The 10,002-nt window shown below is 43.3% G+C and overlaps 1 pseudogene; it reads right to left on the reverse strand.

Annotated features, from left to right (window-relative positions):
• Window positions 1–9,191: 9,191 nt before the first annotated feature.
• Window positions 9,192–9,310, reverse strand: LOC148520042 (5S ribosomal RNA; annotated as a pseudogene).
• Between the last annotated feature and the right edge of the window lie 692 nt (window positions 9,311–10,002).

Consider the following 10,002-nt stretch of genomic DNA (forward strand, 5'->3'; position numbering starts at 1 on the left):
CAAATCCCCCCCCCCAGAGGTGGAAGGCAACAACAAACATTACTTATTACAAAACCAACATTTTAAATAAAGCCGGGTAGCAGATTGTGCCTTTCTCCACACTCTGCAATAATTTGTATGGAGTCCTGAAGCCATCACTTACTTACCACATACATCACATAGTTATTAATGATTTGCATTTACGAGCACTGTGTGGGGAAAGAGTTTTCTCTCATTTTCTTTGGCACCACTGAATGGTTTTACGTTTCCGCCTGTACAAAAAAAAAAAAAAAAAAGCAGCCTGCACTTTAAGTTTAGAGACTTAAAATACATTTTCTGGTTGACCCAAGCATGTGGGTTTGTGCAAATATGGCTTGTAGGGAGACATAGAGATGGGAAAATACATCATCCCTAGAGAGCGAAGTCTGAGCAGGCGGGAGAGCAAAGGGAAAGCATGAGAATTACCCTGCCAGACTCATTTCTCAGTTTCCTTTTCTTTTTTGTTTACACTAGCAGTAGCTGCATAACCTTACATTTCATTGATTATATAAATTCTCTCTGCATGCTAGCTGGAGTTCACATCACTCACCAGTGGTCTACAGTAGGTATGATCCCCTGGTTTAACTACATTGTTATTAACAACCACCATGTTTTGATCAAAGAGGAATTCTGTTTCATATGTATAGCCTATTATGGCTTGCTATACCCCTGATGAATTCCTATGGACGAAACGCGTAGAGGAATTTTATATAGAACCACCATATAGGTCTGCTAACAACCAAGAACCTTTACCCCAATAATAGGGCCAGATAAAGGATTAGTGTTGCCAATATACCATTGGTGGTGCTATATTATTATATGAAGTAAGCTTTTTATGTACAGTGCATCCGGAAAGTATTCACAGCTCTTCACTTTATCCACATTTTGTTATGTTACAGCCTTATTCCAAATTGGAATAAATTCAGTTTTGTCCTCAAAATTCTACACACAATACCCCATAATGACCACGTGTAAAAAGTTTTTTTGAGATTTTTGCAAATTAAATAAAAAAACCCAAAAAAACTAAGAAATCACATGTACATAAGTATTCACAGTCTTTGCCATGAAGCTCAAAATTGAGCTCAGGTGCATCCTGTTTCCACTGATCATCCTTGAGATTTTCCTACAGCTTAATTGGAGTCCACCTGTCGTAAAATCAGTTGATTGGACATGATGATTTTGAAAGGCATACATCTGTCTATATAAGGTCACACACTTGACAGTGCATGTCAGAGCACAAACCAAGCATGAAGTCCAAGCAATTGTCTGTAGACCTCTGAGACAAGATTGTCTCGAGGCAGAAATCTGTGGAAGTGTACAAAAAATGATCTGCTGGTTTGTGGCCTCCATCATCCGTAAATGGAAGAAGTTCAGAACCAACAGGACTCTTCCTAGAGTTGGCCGGCCATCTAAACTGAGTGATTGTGGGAGAAGGGCCCTAGTCAGGGAGGTGACCAAGAACCCGATGGTCACTCTGTCAGAGCTATAGCATTCCTCTTTGGAGAGAGGAGAACCTTCCAGAAGGAATCCAGCAATCCACCAATCAGGCCTGTATGGCAGAGTGGCCAGACGGAAGCCACTCCTTAGTAAAAAGCATATAGCAGCCCCCCTGTAGTATGCCAAAATGCCCCTGATGGACTCTCAGACCCTGAGAAACAAAATTCTCTGGTCTGATGAGACAAAGATTGAACTCTTTGGCGTGAATGCCAGGCGTTATGTTTGGAGAAAACCAGGCACCGCTCATCACCAGGCCAATACCATCCCTACAGTGAAGCATGGTGGTGGCACCATGATGCTGTGGGGATGTTTTTCAGAGGCGGGAACTGGGAGACTAGTCAGGATAGAGGGAAAGATGAATGCAGCAATGTACAGAGACATCCTGGATGAAAACCTGCTCCAGAGTGCTCTTGACCTCAGACTGGGGCGACGGTTCATCTTTCAGCAAAACAACGACCCTAAGCACACAGCCAAGATATCAAAGGAGAGGCTTCAGGACAACTCTGTGAATGCCCTTGAGTGGCCCAGCCAGAGCCCAGACTTGAATCCGAATGAACATCTCTGAGAGATCTGAAAATGGCTGGGCACCGACGCTTCCCATCCAACCTGATGGAGCTTGAGAGGTGCTGCAAAGAGGAATGGGCGAAACTGCCCAAAGATATGTGTGCCAAGCTTGTGGCATCATATTCAAAAAGACTTGAGGCTGTAATTGCTGCCAAAGGTGCATCAACAAAGTATTGAGCAAAGGCTGTGAATACTTATGTACATGTGATTTCCTTGCTCCCCAATTGTGGAATACCGCAGGTGTGCACGCTCCCGATACCCACCTTATTCGATTTAAAAAAAATGCACGTGGGGTTTTCAGCACAGAAAACCCAGCGGTGCAAAAAAAACCAAAATCTACTTACCGGTCTAGTGGTCTCCACAACTCCCAGTCATCTTCCCTCCATGTTTGCACTGTGGCAGGGGCTGCTGGGAGGGGAGGTGGCTGCTGGGAGATGTAGTTTTACCTGCAGCTGCCTCTGGGGGGTGCTCAGACAAACATGGGGGTCACACTCACACAGACTTACACAAACTCACACAACATACTTACATACACACACGCTGCTGCAGGAGACTGGCCACTGACGCTACTGAGGGAGAAGACAGCTCTTCGGAAGGTGAGTATTTACTGACTAATTAAGCTGATTATAAACTTTAGGTGCCGGGGTCCCAGAGCATTTCCCGAACATTTTTCCTAAAAATATGGATTTTAGGAAAAATTGGTCATGCTCTGGTGGTGCACAAAAAAACCTCCCAGTGCTCAAAAAAGTAAAAACACTGCACCTAATTAAATAGCAAAAATCCTGCACCTGCAGGAAAAACACAGCTGGTGCGGGATTTTGCTGTTCTCGCCTCTCATTGAATACCCCTCTAACATACATCAGCAATTGATTGCAGAAATCATGCAATTTGCAATCGATTGTGTCTAAAAATCTTTCCCTTTTTCAATTGATTGTGGCAATTCTGCAAACAATTGAAAAAGGGAAAGATTTTTATACACAATCGATTGCAAATTGCACGATTGCTGCAATCAATCTCTGATGTCTGGAGGCCTTTACTTGCAGTCACTGCTTGCAATCAGCTGAGTAAGTAGCAATTATGCTTTGTTTATTTGCAAAATCGTGTCCTTAATGAACTAATACGGCGCACCATTTACATTTGGGGCGTAAGAAAGTGGGGGAACCACTAGAAGCAGGAACAGCAGGATAGAGCACTAGATTTGAGCACTTTTCACCGTTTGCCTGTCAAGGGAACAGATCACCCTGGGAACCGCAGACTCACACAGATGTTATTGGACAACAAAGGAGTAAATGTTACTGTATAGACTTTGGAGTTGTACAATTTTGATCTTTTTTTTTTCTCTTCCTCTCAAAATACACCTTCCCAACACAATTCAGATACGACATCAGAGTGCCAACCTCAAATAAATCCCAATCTGTGTGATATTAGCCTGAAGGATTGAATGGCTAAATGGCAGGATCACTAGTAACATCTTACAATCAAGACTACAGGCTAGTTCTCTGCGGAAGACAATATCTAAATGTAACTGTTCCAGCTCACCCCTCCTGCTGCCCAATAGTTGCCTTACAGACCTCCAGACAGTGCATGTGCCCAAATTTGGATTTTTTTTTCTGTAGTCTAGTCAATAGGACAGCAAAATAAAGTTGCATATTCTCCTCCCTTGTGAGCTCAGCAAAGTACCAGTGGACAACACTTAATCCTACTTCTGATGATATACATGCTGCAGTGGTAGTAACGCTTTAGTAGCAAGAGAAACCTTTTTAGTAACAATATGAGCAGCAGAGTTTAAAACTTTTAAGTAAATCTGAGCTGATTACATAATTAAATGTTTAGCATTATTGAAACCAGGCTTCATATTTGCCTTACTGTAAGTATTGCATACACTGTACATAGCCTGCATTAAAATCAGTGTGGCTCTTTGAGATACATTACAAATGTCTTCTCAAAAAAACATGAGCAACACAGTTCTGTGGATAAAATGGAACAAAGGTCTGTGTACCTTAACTGAAAACTGAAGAATACCACAGGAAAACCTTAAAAACCTGTCTTTTACCTCGCATTTGAGGTTTTTTTTTTTTTCTAGTCCCAGTCTGTGCCCCTCTTCACACAGAAAAGCAAATTCCCGGGTCAAGCATTTGGACCCGATAATTTTTGATCAACTTGGGTATTTCTTCTGTGTGAAAGGGTCAACACGGATCGCAATTCCCGGGATTTCAACCCATGGTTGAAGTCCCAGGAATTTTGACCTGGGTTGACCCTTTCACACAGAAAAAGGATCCGTGTTGCTCTGCAAATTACTGTATCCAAATGCTTGACCCGTGAATTTGCTTTTCTGTGTGAAAAGGGTATAAGTGATATATATATATATATATATATATATATATATATATATATATATATATGTGTACTCATCACTTTTTCTGTAGCTATTAAGTAGAACAGAATGTCTTACTCATTAAAAGTTTAATAGTGAGTGAGAAAAACAGACTTTTTATATTAAAAAAATGATAAATGAAATTTTGTTTAGGTATGCAAGTAAATAAAATATTTTTAGATCCTAAATTGTTTTAAATATTTTCCAAAAAAAGATTCAACATAGAAACTTCATTATACGGTATAACATTATTCAAAGTTGTAACAGAAAATATCAAGAAATATAACAATGATGGATGGGAGCTAATAGAGTCATGTAAGGCCTAAAGTCAAGGGTTGCATGTCACGCTCTGGCTTGGAAGCTGGAACGCTGCAACAGCAAGTTAACACTGGAAGTAACAACGTTGTATAGGCAACTTCTTGTTGTCCAGAGCCCGGTTATATACCCTAAGGTAGCAGTCCATTGGAGGACACTGTCAGCTGACTGCAACCAACGCTACCATTGGGTAAAGGGTTAGTCAGGTGAAAACACACTCATGTCTGCGTCCATGATGGTAACCGCAGAAACTACTTCACGGAGCAAGCACATGGATGTCCTAACAGACCCCCGGTATAATCCTCACTCTAAGGTCGGAGCGTGGAAACAGTCAGACTGGAGACTTTGTGGCTCTATGCTCCGTGACTAGTGGGATGCGTCACCTGTGCTGTGGCTGAAATGCCCAGCGGTTCGCGGCAATCTCAGGGCGAAGAATGAATGGTATGTGGATAGCAGAATCGTATGGTATGTGATTGAGAATCCCAACGTCTCGTGGCGGGTAGCCAGCACAGGGAGAGGGCATTAGGCAGCACTCAGTGGAAGATACCGGTCTGGTATAACACAACGGAAATTACATGAATAAAAAACAAACATAAAAGGTGATGTGAAAAGTAACTATGTGTATTAAGTGGTGATGCCCTGAGGAGGCCCAGCCAGAGTAGCCTCGGGGGCCCTACGCCCAAACGCTCACCCCAAATGTAATATATACCAATTATAAGGCCTCATGATAAAGGCACAAATATATTTTGTCAAATGTAAGTCCTCATGATAAAGGCACATACATAAATGCATCCAAATTGAGAGCCAGCTTACCTGGGAGTTACCCCTGGGAACTCCAACTAGCACTACAAGAACCAGTATGCCTTCCTAATGCTGGTTCTAGTGGGGCGCCCTGTGCTCCGTATGTGAACCCCTTAGTGTTAGGGACTGCTAGTGACAGAGAAGCCGTGACGTGGCCTAGCAGCTTCCCATGTATTTGCAAATGCATGCAACTAATATCTCTGAATTTCTATTACCATATAGTCTTCATATATTGTTGCAAGTATAATTCAGTGTGCTGAGGAACAATAGGGGGTTAAACCCCCCCCTTTTCTACTTGGCGTATTAAGACAGGCTGGTGGGTGTCTGCCTACACAATGCGATCGCACACTAAGACATAGTGGGCGTGCTAATGCCTTGCCGTGCGATCTCATGCCTTGCCGAATTTACATACGCATCTAGTGAGCGGGTCTGAATTGAGCCCCTAAGCCGTAACTTGACACTGCATTTATATATCCATGGAAGAGAAGATGTTAGTAATCCTTTGGATGTGCACAGGCACGTTGTGGACCAGGATGGCATCTGTCCTCTGGCTGGTCTCCCTTTGAACTCTCTTGGGCTGAGGCAGAGAGCCATCTTTCCTAATTGGCTGCTGCACAGGACGGCCACAAATTATGACAATATTGACAGATTCGATGTCAATATTCTTTCAGTGTCAACATTAATGATGTTGACATGTTATCAATGTCGACCTTCTGCTATCTAAATTGCGAATGGCGCCATTTTCAACATAGACATGCTGACGGCATACCCATACAATGTATGTTGTACCATTAACCTACTTTTGCCAGATTCCATGGCTTGCATGCCCTCCCAGACACACACACAATGTAGGAAGTCCACACTCATGTCAATGGTAGCAATAACTGGGGTGTCACACCAAAGCTAGGAAAATATAATGCTCAAAAAATAAAAGGTGCACTCCCCATAGTTGAAATAAACATACCTCTTTATTCAGTAAGAGTGCACAAACACACATATATAATTATATTATATATATATATATATATATATATATATATAAATACATACACACATACACACACACACACACGCAAGCTAAAGTACCTGGTGATGCCTAGGTTTAAATCTTCAAGTTATCAGACCAATTTCCACCCCTCTGAAGTTTTCATACAAATCCATCCAATGGAAGGCTGGGAACAGGCTTCCCGGGTCAAAGTTATGCCCAGTGTACACCAACGGGAGGTCCGACTGGGGCTCTAACCCCCCTAAAACCTGGTCAGGATCCAACTGGACCACTTCATGTTGGTTTCATCCCAATCGATGCAGGGGTGTCCAAATGCATAATCGGACAGACAAAAACAGACCAATGAATTTTATATATAAGATATTTTGGGGCTGGAGCAGAGATGAAAGTAAAGCAACTCTTACTAAAAAAGAAAAGCTGCATAAAAAAGAGCATATTTTCACATACATGATACACCCGGCCCTGCATAAACAGCATATACATAATAATTAATGGTGCATCACCACACAGGAGTATTTGCAGATATATTCGCTCTGCATGGCCCAGATTGCACTTTGCCTACTTGAGAACGCCCAGTTCCAACCAGACTTCTGACACTCCAATTTTAAGGTGAGATGCAAGCAAAACAGGTCTGCCTAGGGAGTATGTGCGTGCACTGTAGTCCACTTGGTCTCTGAGCATACACAATAAAAACTGTTATAATTCTCACTCTGCATCAGTGAAATTGTTATTATAAATGCTACCTTAAACCATCTTAAAAGATGGGCTAGAGGTCAGTGCTATGTGTTCACTCCCTAGGCTAAAATTTGCAACCAGTCCCTGGATATAACAAACCAGCTAGGCAGGAGGATGGTGACCTTCTGCACCAGTGGAGTTACAAAGGGGGTGTACGGGCCTCAAACGAGTGACACCATCCAAGGGGATGACACCAAAATAGCAGAGCTACTCTGCTAATTTGGTGTCACCCCCTTGGATGGTATCACTGAGTGGTGAGCCTGCGCGGATAACCCTTTACACGCCCCTCTGTGTCAGGAAAGGCTGGGGGCTGCCCAGCAGCTCCCGGAGCACTGGGCAAGCCCCCAGAATGACATAAACGGAGCGTGACAAGCAGTCATGACCCCGAAACTGCACACAATAGGGGGTGTAGCTGAAGAGCTTAGGGCCCATTAAAAAGGAGAGATATGCTTGTTATCACTCCTTACTGATTTTAAATGGTGCTCCAACCAATCAGATCATAACCATCATTTTTTTAAACACAGCCTGTAAAATGACAGGAGCTGATTGTTTGGAACACCATTTAAGATTAGTAACGAGTAATAACAAGCATATCACTCATTATTAAATGGGGCCCTAATGCTGGGTACACACTGGGCGATATAATGGTCTTTCAATTGATCGGTCAGTATATCGAGGGCGTGTTGGCAGATGTGTCCCAGCGATATGTCTGAATGACGTCGTTCACAGACATATCGCTTTGTGATGGCTGATATATCTGCAGATATATCGGCACATCGTACTGTGTGTACAGGCAGTCAGCCGACCGTCAGTACACTTGCTGCAGAGGCTGCCGGTAACTGACATCACAACTAGCAGGCACATCTAAATGTCCACCCAGATGTGAAGTCAGGCACGACACATTGGGCCGACGATTGGGAAATGTGTATGCACTTAGGGCCTGATTCAGAGACGGACGCTCTGAAAGAGCGCTCGCTCTGAATCAGGGCGTTTTTTTTTTGTGCGGCCTCCTGGCCGCTCGCATAGCTGTGGGTGACCACCCACAGCTATTGCGAGCGGCCAGGATGATGGTCGCGATGGTCAAGACCATTGCGACCATCGGGGCTTGCGACGAGACCCTTGTGGTAGGGTCTCGTGGCCGCAAGCCCCAGAGAGCTCTCTGGGGCCGCAAGCCCCAGAGAGCTTCTGGCTCTAATAGAGCTTCTGGCTCTAATAGAGCCGGAAGCTCTCCCACTGACATCACTGGTGATGTCAGTGGGGCCGCCCACAAATTGCAGGCGTTTGCTTGGGAACGCCTCCGTTTGTGAAGCCAACCCCCCTGCCACGCCTACAAAACGGGGTGAGCTGTCGATCAACATCGATCAACATCGACAGCCGCCCTTTTTGTAGTGAGCCTCGGAGCGAGAGAATTTCTGTCTCGCTACGGGTTTGCGCACGCGCAATGCGGCCGCTGCGCGTGCGCAGAACCCACCATCGACCCGCTCACGAGCGCTCAAGCGCTTGCGAGCGGGTCTGAATCTGGCCCTTAGTGTGTATCAGAAAACAGGAGAAAAAAAAGGGCTTGTTGCTGGGGCACTCTTAAACCAATATATACATTAAATATAACTTTTAATGATTATACTTAAACTATTATTATGATCCCCTTGCTAAACAAAGTAAATTAAAAATGGATATGGCGAAAATATTCAAGAATTCAAGGTGATCAAACTCCTACAATAGTGTGATGGAAATCGAAATACTATGTAGATTCAATACAATATTTATGTAGGAAGTGGTCGCCTTAGTAACCCTAAAATTAACACCCACTTGGGTATATGAACATCATCATATGAACACTTAGCTGTGTTGCTAAGTGTTCCCAGTCCACCTCCTATATATCTCTACCTTCAGCACCTGGTATTCCCAAGTGGTCTCCCATCCAGGTACTAACCAGGCCCAATACTGTATAGCTTCCAAGATCAGAAGAGATTGGGCATATTCAATATGGTATGGCTGTACCTCTCCTTCCTGTCCTAGTGTGTACCCAGCTTTAGTCTTGTGAGAGTGTTGGGGAGGTGTATCAAGGCTTGGAGAAATATAAAGTGGAGAGAGATAAAGTACCAACCAATCAGCTCCTGTCAGTTTACAAGCTGTATTCGAATAATGACAGTTAGGAGCCGATTGGTTGGTACTTATCTCTGTCCACAGCTTGATACATCTCCAGTGCTTTGCATGATTGTAAATCATATGCAGTAGAATAGTGTAACAACGGAGGTGATGGAGGAGAATGTGTTGCAATAGAGTTGGACACGAATGTGTTACTGCAAAAATGAGAGGAGGTTAAATGTGTTAAAGGGCTAGGGCATAGATGGGGCACACCAACTAAATACAATGGTCTCATCACCCTGGTGGTGCACAGGATTTAACAGCAGTGCACCTATTTCTGTACCCATGAGGACTTTTTAGCAATGTTGAGAGCTATGGCATAACTGTAAAGAGGTTCCTCTATCCTTTAGTAAATTTGATATATTTTATATGTTTAAGCAAGTCCCAAAATGGCCCTTTAACCAAAAAAGGAGTGTGCACCCTTGGTATAATGCAGGGTTAGAAACACATTGGGAAAAAATGATTTACACCCATACAATTTGTACTATTTATAAAAAAAACCTGCAGTACTCATTATTATGTATTGCTGCATATGTTTATATATTAC

This window comes from Taudactylus pleione, unplaced genomic scaffold (assembly GCF_031769625.1).
Source record: "Taudactylus pleione unplaced genomic scaffold, aTauple2 ptg000178l, whole genome shotgun sequence".
Classification (NCBI taxonomy): domain Eukaryota; kingdom Metazoa; phylum Chordata; class Amphibia; order Anura; family Myobatrachidae; genus Taudactylus; species Taudactylus pleione.